Below are 13,582 nucleotides of genomic sequence, written 5' to 3' on the forward strand. Positions count from 1 at the left end.
ATATAGAGAGAGGACTCCAAATGATGGAGAGAAAGGACAAAGGAAAAGACGGCGGGAGACTCATCTCACTACACTCATTCCTTCCCACGTCTTCCTTGGTAGCTTACAATCCATCTTGTGGAATGGCAACAAAATCGGGTTAGATGAAGTCAAATAAAGTGTCACATCGAATGAAGTATCAGAGTCATGAATTCACACATCTGATGGTCCAGTGGACTGATCCGGATACACTAATTAAACAAAATCCAATCATTCTGCCAAATTATGCCCCTAAACGAAAACAGGGGGAAAAAATGGATAGGCTTGAGACATGGAAAAAGACCACACTGGCTGAGTGGAGTTTAGTATTGGCTTTGTAGACATCATTTGCCTGGCTGAGAAATCAGAACACATAACCGTGAGGAAATGCAGTGAGCTGTCTTTCAATGAACTCCTGTAATAATCAATGAGCGTCACCAGAAATGTTATTATTGGAAGCTGCTTTTTCGAATCAAAATGATCAGAATTGTGAATATATTTGCAGTATGATATGTTTTGATCATAGTTATCAACCTTAGTTATTAGCTATCATAGTATAATTGATCTAGTTTCAACAACAAGAATGTTGCCCATATGGGCATAGTGACCTAGTCAAATGTCTGTACCTTTTTTAAGACCAAAAGCTCATACAAATGGTTAGCATTTGAGATGACTACTATTGTTTTTCAAGTGTCCTCGTTTTGATCCTGCTATCATTCAATATGTTCAGCTTCAGGCCTATTGTACTGACAACATGAAATCTTATTCTCAATCCAAGATCCAAGCACTTGTTTCCACAAGAGGAAAGTGATTACATTGATATTCTCTGGTTTGAAGCTTAAAATCAATTAAACGTTTTATTCAGGTTATCATAATGACAACTTATCTAGTTTTCATTATACTGAAAAGTTTTTTCATTTTCATATTAGTGTGCTCTTTTAGATAGCGAGTGGCTAAAAGTAGGACTGTGGTTCCCAGTGAGGCTGCCTCAAGCAGAATCTTCACAGGTGTGTTCTCGCTTTATCATTCTGTAATATTCATGAGGTATCTTGAGCCAGCTAGACCACATTCACATTCACAGCTACAGATAAAACTTTGATATAACCACCAGTCATTTATTGAACCACCAGATGATGGCCCCATTGGTCAATTAAAGGTGAATTATGCAGAAATCGCTCTCCCATTTCCGGGTTCCTAAAATGTCAGTTTTTGTGACAAAACAAGCAAGTATAGTATAGAGAATCATTGTACCATCTAAACCGCTGTGAAATATATTTTCCATAACCAAAAACATTGTATTTTCAGTTGTTTGAAGCTGGAGTAGAAAACTGAAAGTAAAAGACGCAAAAACTAAACTTAAGAGCGGGAAGCATAGAAATAGTGCACATAGAACAGCTCTATCGCTTCGTAGACTAGCTTTCAATGAGAATGACAGATCTATATCTCACATTTCTTTGTGAATTTGGTCAGGTCTCCCAAAAAGTTACATATTGCAACTTTAATAAATCATGAAAAATAGCAGGGATTTTCAATCTTATAAACAACACTAAAATAGCACCTGTCCTTTTACTTGGCTTCAACATATATGGTCCAGTGTGATGATATTCACTGTGAAACACAGAATTGCACTTAAAACCGACAGCATGATGATGAAGTATTTACTGAAAGGTACCTACGACGTAAAAAAAGAAAGACTGCACAGCACTGCCCGTCTCAATCAGTACCATAGTGGCGACTGTGGTAGCTATATGCTTTGCCAGGCTGGGCATGCTCTTTTGGATGGTCTCTTTGTTTAGCTGGTGGCAGGATGGTCTGTGCTCGGCTGACCAGAATAATGACTATGCAGCAGGGCCGAGCAGTACCAGTACACAGACCTTTGGTGGAGTGCTGTGATAACCCTGACTGCAGTACCGCGCCGCACAGCCACTAAGCGTCTGCCTCCCTCTGCCTACTGCACACACCCTGATCACCGGCTATAAAAAGACAGGTTGTGTGCTTTACGTAACTGCAAAAAAAGTCCCAGCCATCAATATTGCATTAGGGAGAGGAGGATGGAGAGGGAGGGAGGGAGGGAGGGAGGGAGGGAGGGAGGGAGGGAGGGAGGGAGGGAGGGAGGGAGGGAGGGAGGGAGGGAGGGAGGGAGGGAGGGAGGGAGGGAGGGAGGGAGGGAGGGAGGGAGGGAGGGAGGGAGGGAGAAAGAGAGTTGGAGAGGGCGTAGGAGAGGGGTTAGGAAGAGAGAGAGAGAGAGAAATGAGAGAGAGAGGAGAGAGAAAGAGTAAGAGAAAGAGAGAGAGGAGAGAGAAGAGTCAGAGAGAGAGGAGAGAGAAAGAGTAAGAGAAAGAGAGGTAGAGAAAAGAGAGACAAAGAGAGAGAGGAGAGAGAAAGAAAGATGAGAGAGAGAGGAGAAAGAAAGATGAGAGGAGAGAGAAGAAAGACAAAGAGAGAGAGGGGAGAGAAAGAGGGAGAGAGATGAGAGAGAGGAGAGAGAAAGAGGGAGAGATGAGAGAGAAAGAGAGAGAGGAGAGAGAAAGAGGGAGAGTAAGAAAAAGAGAGGAGAGAGAAAGAGAGAGGAGACAAAGAGAGGAGAGAGAAAGAGAGAGAGATGAGAGAGAAAGAGAGAGAGGAGAGAGAAAGAGAGAGAGAGAGATGAGAGAGAAAGAGAAAGAGAGGAGAGAGAAAGAAAGAGGAGAGAGAAAGAAAGAGGAGAGAGAAAGATAGAGAAGAGAGAAAGAAAGAGGAGAGAGAAAGATAGATAAGAGAGAGAAAGAGAGAGGAGAGAGAAAGATAGAGAAGAGAGAGAGGAGAGAGAAAGATAGAGAGAGGGGAGAGAAAGAGGGAGAGAGATGAGAGAAAGAGAGAGAGAGGAGAGAGAACGATAGAGAAGAGAGAGAAAGAGGAAGAGAGGAGAGAGAAAGGCAACAAAACAGAGAGGCTGCTAGGGGGAGAGAGCGAGGGGGGGGGAGAGAAAAACAAAGGCGGTGATTGAAGGAGGAGGATGTGGGGTGAGAATACAAAGAGGCCAGCAGAGGCCAGTCCCTCACTGTCCCTCCACACACCAACCCGCCTACCTGGTCATCTGTAAATTACCCATTAACAGACTGCTGAATGGGATGAATGGGTTGAGTAAGGGAATGTGAGGGTTGCAGACAGACAAGCAGTATGCTACTGACTTCCACCATTTGTCAACCAAAAACACCTGTGTCATCCAGGAAGGAGGAACAGCGTTCCTACAACAACCTTACACACTGCCCGTCTGGCAATTTAGGAAAGTGACAACCTAGCAGTCCTTGGAATCTCCAACCAAGAAAACAAAATGAGAAGGACCAACACAGGGCAGTCTCTGAACTACGGCAAACTTACTCTCAACCGAATGAGCAAACTTTCCTGACATGGAATATATCAAACCAAATGTGAGACAGGCAAAGTACAAGAAATGTTGAAAAGAACAAAAACCTGTGGCAGACATGTGTAGTAAATAGGAAAGAAATAAACACTGGGTTTCCCTTCATATTATTCCACTGATGAGAAACATTGAAATATTCTCAAAGGCAACAATGGGAATGTAACTCACCTATTTAGCATCATCATCAGAGCCATCATCAGGAGATACAGATACAGGGGGAGAGAAAAGACAAAACATAGCTTTCAGTGATTTCAGTTCACTTACATGATAACTTCCACATCAAGCAATTCACAATTTGAGTGAAAATCTGTTTTAATATCTCCAATCAAAAATTGCATGAAAGTAAAATGTGTATTTTTTTAAATGGTCAAATGACATATCTTAGAATTCTAGCTGGGAACATTTTGAGACATTCAAACTGGTTCTGAAAGTGAATTCACACACACAAGTAGAAAGAGAATGTGAAAGAAAAGCTGTTAGTGACTCCTCAGTCAGTTTAGGCTATTTGAGGAACAAAAGCATCATTTAGTCAAGGGGAAAGCAGTCTCTTGAGAGAAAGAGAGAGAATCACACTGCAAACCAACATCCCTTTGATTAGTGAAGAAAGGTTCACTCAATGTCAAAGAGTTAGGGTATAGAATTACTCATTGCAATTTAGGATAGCGGCAATCAGGGGGGAGAAAGCTAGCTATTTCTATCCCAAGGAGAACGGATTCACTCGAGAGTCACACAGAGAGTAATCTACAGAGACAGTAGAGTCATTAGTATATGATTACAGTGTTAGAAAGGAGAGAGATAGGAGGTAAAAACGAGCTGGTGACATGATCAGGTAGGTAGACAGACACATAGCAATGAATATGCTATTATAATCATCATCATCATCATCATCATCATCAACAGTACAGTACTACAGAGACAGGCCAGAGTGTCAGTTAGGTAAGAGGGACCCAAGGCCCAGTCAGACACAGTCAGGTTAAAGAGCAGTGTAATTAGTTAGCATGTTATTACCAGTGCTAATAAACACATAATGGCCGAGCAACAGCAGGCCCAGTCCACAGAGAGAACCATGCACTATAAATGTCATCATTCACCCCCATACTGATAGATATGTCCCCTCTTCAGTGTCACCAACCTTCCAGCAGGGGGGGCTCTGGCAGCGGTGGCTCCTGGTGCTCTGTGAGTGGCAGTGTAGTGGGGATAAAGGGTGGGGCTGCAGGGTTGAGGCCTGAGCCCACTGCAGGGCGGGGACTGGGAGTGTCGTGACCAGGCTGGGAGGAGTGGCTAAACAGTGGAGGAGGAGTGGTCTGGAAAGAGGAGGAGGTGGTGGTGTTTGGAGGAGGGACCTGGGGTGTGGTGGTCTGGGACTGGGGCTGTGAAGCAGGAGTGCTGGCTTGGGGGGTCTGCAGGGCAGAGTCTAGGAAGAGGAAGGTCTTCGAGACCTGGGGGCTGAGAGCCGGGGAGCTCTGAGGGCCCAGCTGCTTCTGGTCAGAAGTAGACGACATGACCTCAGGACGACCATGATCAGAAGAGGCTTTGTCAGTGAAAGACAGAGCCGCCTCATCCTTCTTGGGAGGTAGGACATCTTTAGTGGCTAAGGGAGGGGGCATTTTAAAGTCATCAATACACATGGGTTCATAATGGAGGGCAGAGGCAGTGTTTTTAACAGGAGTCTCAGCCTCCCAGTCCATGTTTACCTTGGCAGGGGAAGGTTGCTCAAACATGTTTAGGTTACTAGTAAAAGTGTCTGTAAGGGCAGGGTCTGTGGTGAGGATGTGACTGGGTTTGGGGTTCTCAGTGACGGGTGGGGCAGTGGGGGTGTGAGAGGGTTTGGTGTCCTCTATAAAACTGCTAAAGGGGTTAGTCTGGGGGCCGGCTACGAGGGAGGAGATGTTCTCCAGGGTTGAACTTAAGGGACCAGAGGCATTTACCATTGCAGACTCCAGGGCCACCGACGCTTGTGTGGAATGAGGTGTCGTTGGCTCCTGGGGTGTTGGCCCCCACTCCTCTGGGAGCTTCATCCTGCTCTTATTCTTCCTGCCCCTTACCCTACCCCCACCCCTCCCTCGGATCTCACACTCCCAGCTCTCCTCCTTGCTCGGGGAGGATGGGCTCAGAGGGCCGTCTGAGGCTCCGCTCTCTGTCTCGCCCTCCTCCTCCTTTGCATCCGGAGCCTCCTGCCTGTCCAAGAAGTCATACACCTCCTTCCTGGACCTCCTTTTCTTCTTCTTCCTCTTCTGCTGCTTGCTGCTGCTGTTGACCCCTTCACTCCCCATCTCGTCCCCAGAGCCGGTCTCCTGGCTGTGGGAGCCGTGGGGGCTGAGGGGGTCGGAGTAGGGGCTCTCCTCCACTGAGTTGCTGGAGGAGAGGGGGAGACCCTCTGAGGCTTGCAGCCTGGAGTCACCACCTGCCCAGGAGTTTGGGTTTGTCCAAACTTCTTGATGAGCAGAGAGGAGGAAGGAATGTCACTACCCATAGTAAAGACCATAGTAAAGACCAATAACCAATTGCCAATCCTCTCCATTCATTGCTATGTGTAAAATCAGGGTATATCTTATCTGCTCTAAGAAATTCCGACCAAAATGTATGAAACTCAACCACTGAGTAAAAAATTATCTTTTTAAACTACAAATAAAAATGATTCTATCAATTGTGTGAAATAAAATAGTGTCTTGAGTTTTGAACTGATGTAAGTTAAGTCATACTGACACGACCTCCACTATAATTTATTTACGGCCTGGCCAGTAGGTTTATAGATGTGAATTTTAGGCTTACGGATTACATGTTAGTCTTAAGAAGGACAGTTTTTTTGTGTGCACTGCTCCGAGCTTGCAGCTGATTGGGTGTGATTCTTCCTGCCGGGGCGGGGCAGGGGGAGAATGGAGATTGTACTGAGACTGAGCAGTGTGATGTTTACTGTACACTCGACAGCACATCGCATGAGCGGATGAGCAAATTAATTAATGTACAAGGAACAGTCAGACTGCATAACAACAACAGAGGCAGGTCACATAGACAAACACAGACAAACAATGAATCAAGAGGAAGGGGTCACGTGACATGGGGTACCCAGTACAAACAAATACTGAGGAGGACAGTGTTAGAAGTAGACAATATTTACATAAAATCATAAATATATGAATAACTGAAAGATACGGTACACACAAAAACAACATACTGCACATGCCCTTTTTTATGTTGTAATAAAGACATAACAAGGCCAAAACCTCTCTGCGTCCATGTGTCTTAGTTAATACTGATGGGTAGTACCATTCCAATACTTAACACGGCAGGGCAGAGAAATGAAAAATAATGAAAAGCTCCTCTCCCCTCTCTCACCCCAATCGTTAATGATAATGTATTTTTCTTCCAAATAGTGTATCGCTGCCCTCTTCTCTAATTGATTGATGTGCTATTTTCCTTAATGTCCTTCCTTCATTGATTATGTGTCTATGTTAAACAACATGTGCAGGAGATCCGATTATCATTATCATCTATGTTTCATGCAATATTGGTATTTAAAAAGTGAAGTGCATCTTAATCCAAAGCCTCAGTTTGGCCTCCTGACAGAAGGCACATTACTTCTAGTCTATGTGGCTGCCTCACTCAGAAAGCAATGTCAAAGGTGGGTATGGAGCTCAAGATGAATATTTAAAGATACATATTTTATATATGTATCTTATTATATATATGAATCCATATTTTATATATGTATCCAAATATAACGGAGCACTTCAATGAGGACTTTGATGCGGGGGGGAGGGGGAGGGGGGGGGGGGGGGTTGTCTAAGGATTTCTTTTTCTTTTTCTAATAAATAAGGTTAGGAATCCTCACATAATTATTATTGCTTCTCAAACAAATGTTATAAAGTTACAGTAAGATCTGAGAAATTGCATAACAAACTAAAGAGTTGTGTGATTTGAACCTTATAATTCATGCCGGAGCAGCAGTGGATTTCTGCTCTGAAGGCCGCTACACGAAAATAACCGATATGTAAGTAACAACTAATACCACTAGCTGGCTATTAACTACAAGTTCTGCATTAGTTTGTAAAAAAAAAACAGTGGTAATATATCTAACACGTTCCCTTTGGATGACTAAGGTGCTGGCACTTTGAGGAACCCTCTAGAAGAAGTGACGGTTATAGTTTACCCTGTTCATGGTCATATTTGAGCTCTATCATCATCAAAACCTATTGGATTTCCTGACATTTGATACTGTGTTTTACTGTAACTGGTGACTGGACCTCTGGACATCCCACCCAGGCCCCCAGTTGAACTGCTCTGTGTGAGACAACCTCTTACCTGTGGCCCAGGGCAGAGGGGTAGGGAGCCTGGAACTGCTTGGGTTTAAAGGGGGCCTGGGACTGCTTGGGGGGCTCAGAGGCACACAGAGGAGAGGCCTTCTGGGGGTTGCCCATAAAAGGCATGCCTGACTGGAATGGAGCCATGCCCCCCACACCTCTTGAACCCATGTTCATGTTCATGTTCATGTTCATGTTCATATTCATGTTCATGTTCATGTTCATATTCATGCTCATGTTCATGTTCATGTTCATGTTCATATTCATGTTCATGTTCATATTCATGCTCATGCTCATGTTCATGTTCATGTTCATGTTCATGTTCATATTCATGTTCATGTTCATGTTCATATTCATGCTCATGTTCATATTCATGTTCATGTTCATGTTCATATTCATGCTCATGTTCATATTCATATTCATGTTCATGTTCATGTTCATATTCATGCTCATGTTCATGTTCATGTTCATGCTCATGTTCATGCTCATCATCCCTGGCTGGGAGAAACCTGGGAGTGGAATTAAGACAAGCAGGTTAATACTATTCTATTATGTGTTATAAATACTCTATAATACAGGTTCTCACTACTATATTGTGCTATAATACACAGTGATAAGCACTACGTGTAAGGCTGGCACAATTACCGTATAACCATGTAATCGACGGTTAGCATATGGGTGAAGACCGTCGTGAAAATAAAGACCGTCATAACCTAACATAACTTAGTCATCCAAAGGGAAAGTTTGAGATATATTGCCACTGGTTCCCTGAGGGGGAGGACCAACAGCTGACTGAAGACGGGACGGTCGGGCATTCGTGCGGTTGAGTCCGTTTCTTCCATAACATGGACTGTTAACGTGATGAAACTTTGTTGCGCCTTGCTGAAACAAGCAAACTTGAGTCTAGAAACATGCCTATTTTCCTTGAAAGTAGGCATACGTAATGTCACGATTCCAAAGCTATACGATATTACAGAGAACAAGTTGATTATCTAATTTCTCTGAAAAAATGTGTAATGTTGTACTTCTTTTTCAAGGGATTCATGCTAATGTTGGGTTTTTGAGCTAGCACCCAATTGACTCCCATTCACTTCTTGAAGGAGTGCACCGCACGGCCCATTGATAGGGAACGTACACAATGGGCGTAAATACGATTCCAATTTCAATGTGCGTAAAATAATTAATGTATTTTTCTTTCTATTCGAAAGGTTATTTCGGTGACCGCGGTCATTTGGCTCTGGCCAAATACCGTCATTCATAATTACATGACCGTCACAACCCTAACTACATGCTGTTGTTACATAAACACTTTACAGTATTATTAAGCAGTACCCATGAGAGAGTCTGGCATGTTGCTGTCCTTCATTCCTTTGTTCTGGTTCCCCTCACCAGGCATTCCCATCATACTAGACACTGGGCCTAGTGATAAGATAGGGAGAGCGAGAAAGAGAGAGAGAGAGAGAGAGAGAGAGAAAGAGAGAGAGAGAGAGAGAGAGAGAGAGAGAGAGAGAGAGAGAGAGAGAGAGAGAGAGAGAGAGAGAGAGAGAGAGAGAGAGAGAGAGAGAGAGAGAGAGAGAGAGAGAGAGAGAGAGAGAGAGAGAGAGAGAGAGAGAGAGAGAGAGAGAGAGAGAGAGAGAGAGAGAGAGAGAGACATCAGACGTCAGTTACCAATACCAGATTAGTACACCACAGACACAAATCAATAGCCAGCCTAAGCCCCCCAAAAGAGATAGCAATATCATTCACAATCACACAACTCATAGTTAGCTATGAAATATTAATGTCCAGATGGTCAGAGAAGACAGCAACAAGGAGACAACAACAGCCTTACTTAGACGCAGGCACACGTTTAACTAGGTGTTCTTCAATACTGTACTGCCCAATTTACATTCCTAAGAGTGCCCAGGCTGTGCCAGGGATACTTGGCAGGCAGCTCTCGGTAACCAGACAGCTTAATATGCCACAGAGGGATCTTTAGCATCTTAGGCTATTGATGATAGGGATCAAAAAAGACTATGACAGTAAAATAGAATCAATTATAGAAACCATGGAAACCTGTCCTTTCACAAAATGCCTTTTCACAGGGCATGCCTTATCACTTGAGCATACATAAGACACTAGAGGAATTCAAACCGGGGGAAAGAAGCTTCACCTGAAAGGTAGTCAGCATTGAAGGCAGACTGTTGTCCAGTTGGACAGGGACGCTTCTCTCCCATTGGTTCCTGCCGCTGCATCCCAGTCCCCATCTGTCCTCCTGGCATCATACTGGAGCCTGCAACGAAGAGGCAAAGAACAGAACATCAACATCAGGATTGAAAATCAAGTGTTAGAAATAGGACCAAGTGACTAAGTCATGTGACCAATGTTGCCTCAAAAAAATTCAGTACTAAGCAAATTTCAAGTCTGCTGAGCGCTAACTTGAACATTGTGATAATTCTGTGCAACAAGCGAGCGTTTATTGTGAACACTGAGGCTGTGTCTGCTTTAAGTTACAGTTTCAGACAGTGGTCAAGTGGGCTACTGTGGCTATTTGATCATAATGTAGGCCTACCAGAGTGGCATAACGTCAAAAACAATGGAGAAAATGCATCCCACAACATTTTAACATGGAAATAGCTGTTCTTTCATTCTGCCTACAGTAGCAGCCAATGTGTTGTGTTCAATGTAGGCCTACATTCTATGAGACTTTTGAAAAAAACTTGCAGGGCTTGACATTAACCTGCTTATCCACTTGTCCTTCAGACAAGGAGGTGATTGAAAATGTTGTTGTGTTGTTTGATGCAAGAAACCACTTTATAAAATACATTCATTATTATTTCCATACCATTATTACAGAGAATCAGACAGTATGCTACCCTCTGCCTATTGGCTACTTAGCTTATTCAAGCCTGTCTCAAAATATAACACTGTCCCTTAAAGACAAAAAAAAAAGCTCTTTACCTGACTCACTTTTCAAAAATGTCTAGAAATGTACACATTTTATTCTCTTTCAAGAAGCAATCACTCCACCATTACTGACTACAAATTATTTATAACTGGGCTAATATCTCACTAACTAGCAAAGGATATGTGTCACGCTCTGACCATAGTAAGCTGTTTTTTCTCTGTGTTGGTTGAGGCGTGATAGTGACTTGGGTGGGTCATCTAGGTGTTTTGTATTTATATGGCGGACTGATATGGTTCCCAATCAGAGGCAGCTGTCTATCGTTGTCTCTGATTGGGGATCATATTTAGGTAGCCATTTCCCCATTGGTATTCATGGGATCTTGTCTACATTTAGTTGCCTGAGTGCACAACAGTAGCTTCACGGTTCGTTTGGTTGTTTGTTGTTTTGTTCAGTGAGTTTCGGTTTATTAAAATTATGTGGAACTCTACGCACGCAGCGCCTTGGTCTACTCATTTCAACGATCGTGACAATATGAAAAATGTGAACACTTGGCTACATGCAGCTCTCGCTTTGATCTCAAAACAAGCGCACCTACTCACGACCACTCATGCTGTAAACACAGTCCAGTGCAAAGTGAATGGCACAGATCCATATATAGCAATGGTCTATTTGCATATCAGCCTACTGCAGCTCTGATTGGTTATGCAGCACTGGTCTGTTTAGAGTACAGACTGAGTCGTGCTTGTCAATGCAATGGAATCCTACTCTGATGCGTTCTGCCTACAACAACATCTCTTGCATAGTTTGTTTCGGTATGTTGCATTGAAAGTGGCTAATATTGTGTTGATTTGATCACAATTCTCACAGTAAAGGGAGACCTTGATAGTGTTAACTAAAGGCAAAAACTCGAGAAAGTTAAGTGAAGTTCAATCTCGTGCTTTCTTCTGCACGGCAGTCCCGGGGGTACTGCACAACCGTGCACGCTTGCAGCTTAGCTAACATTGCATGTGACCATGCTAAGCTAAAGTAACTAACTCTGTTACCCCTGCCTAATATTTAAAGTGACAAAATTGACCAAAGGTAATGTTGCTTTGGGGGCTTTAAGAACATTTTTTAATTGTATAAAATAATTCTGAACTACTGAAAAATACGGTAACTTTGGTAAATTACCGGTAGATTTGCAACCGTACCACTGACAAAGCTTGCAAGCAAAATTGCACTCCTGGTTTCAATGTAGGCTACACTGTCTTTCATAAGTATTTGGAAACAGTTCTATATATTTTTGCTATACTAGGCTACTCTATAAATGTTTAACTCCACCTCCAACAACTGATAAGCACATTGAATACAGCCCACCTGGTCTAAAGTGTCAGTTGATGTCTGGCCTAGACTAATAGGCTACTCTAATGTGTCTCAGGGTGCTGTCCCTAAAAGCAGCCCTCTCTGGAACACAGCAGAGTGGTGACAGTGATGAGAGGGGACAGTACAGGACCGTGGGCCATTACTATGGTTACGCAACCGACCAACCAGACGAGAGCATCTGAGGTTCTGGCGGCAAACACTTTCCCGTCTGTGTCATAACTGATTGACATAAAAACCTCAGCTAAAGCTTAAATTCCAGCCTAGAGGAACTCACTGTACTATCTGGTGTTTATTCCTGTAGGGCTCTGCAGCTTTACCAGATCATTCGGCCCATACACATACACATTCAAACACACACAACCCCAGAGAAACCATTGCATGTCAATCTGACCTCTTCTGGTTGACTAGATGCAACTTAGGTGATATTACAAAAAGAAAGTCATAAAGTCATCCATCAGTGTGTAGTGTCAGATACTGTGTGATTTGTCCTGCAATGAGACATACAAAATACCAAACGGGGAGAAATACACACACACAGACCAATTTCTAGTGTTAAATACCAGCACAGCTTTCATGATAAAACAAAGATATCTGAAAGAGTCACGTGAGGGAAGGTGTAAGTCCCAGTATTTTGTGTTGCTCAGCAACAGCAGCCTCTGGGGACCATCAAGGTGTTGTCCTCTCCTATGTACGTTCCATGCAGCACGTCCGCCTCCCCTCAGAACCGTTAAGTGGAGTTATGCCAACACAGCCCAAAAACCACATCCCCACCGCTCCAGCAACACCCTAGCCGGGCTGGCACGGTGTCTGACCTGACATCAGTCCTGGCACGCAGAGCATGGCAAAGACTTCCCTGGCATAGGAGCCTAGCGTTTCCTATGCCCCAGAGGATGGCACGGAACCAATGGAACCAGGGCTAACAATATCACACTGGTTTGAGAATACACGCACAACATCTGATCAGACAACAGATACAGTAGACATCAGTCAGAGCTCTCACAGTCACAGTTAACTATAAATAGTTTCGCTTTGAAAGTGTTGTAGGCTACACTGTATTATTTAGGTCTCTTGTCTGGTGCAGTATTGTATGATACCTCAGAAAGTAAATACGGTCCAGGCTATTCTCGGTTAAATTGAAAGGGACACCTAAATGATGTGTTTGGGGAGTTTGAACTCTCTGGTTTCAGAAGTGAACTACAAGGGATGCCCTGGGATCGCTGAGGGAGCTAAACACCATATGGATATTCAAGACAAGTAGCCTGACAGAGGGGAAATTAGGAGCCTAAACTGCAGGCAGGGAGATAAAATACAAATATCCTGTTGTGACACAAGGGTCCAGGAGCAATAATAACAATAAGAGAATAGAACTCTTAAAAGCAGATGCGCCGTGAGGTAGTTAGTGTCCAGACCAAAAGACTGCCAAGTCATGCCGGGTGCAATGGCTCCCTCTGTACTCTGCCGGAGGAGTCACAATGACCTTCCTCCCTCTCCCTCACTCCATCAGCACAGAAGCATGTCTGCTAGCCTGGCACTTACGTAAGGACACCCTTACGTAAGGTGCAGAATGGAGGTTAAGCAGACATTTGATGATTTCTGTTTTTAAACAGTAAC

Source organism: Salvelinus namaycush, chromosome 25, assembly GCF_016432855.1.
Source record: "Salvelinus namaycush isolate Seneca chromosome 25, SaNama_1.0, whole genome shotgun sequence".
Taxonomy (NCBI): domain Eukaryota; kingdom Metazoa; phylum Chordata; class Actinopteri; order Salmoniformes; family Salmonidae; genus Salvelinus; species Salvelinus namaycush.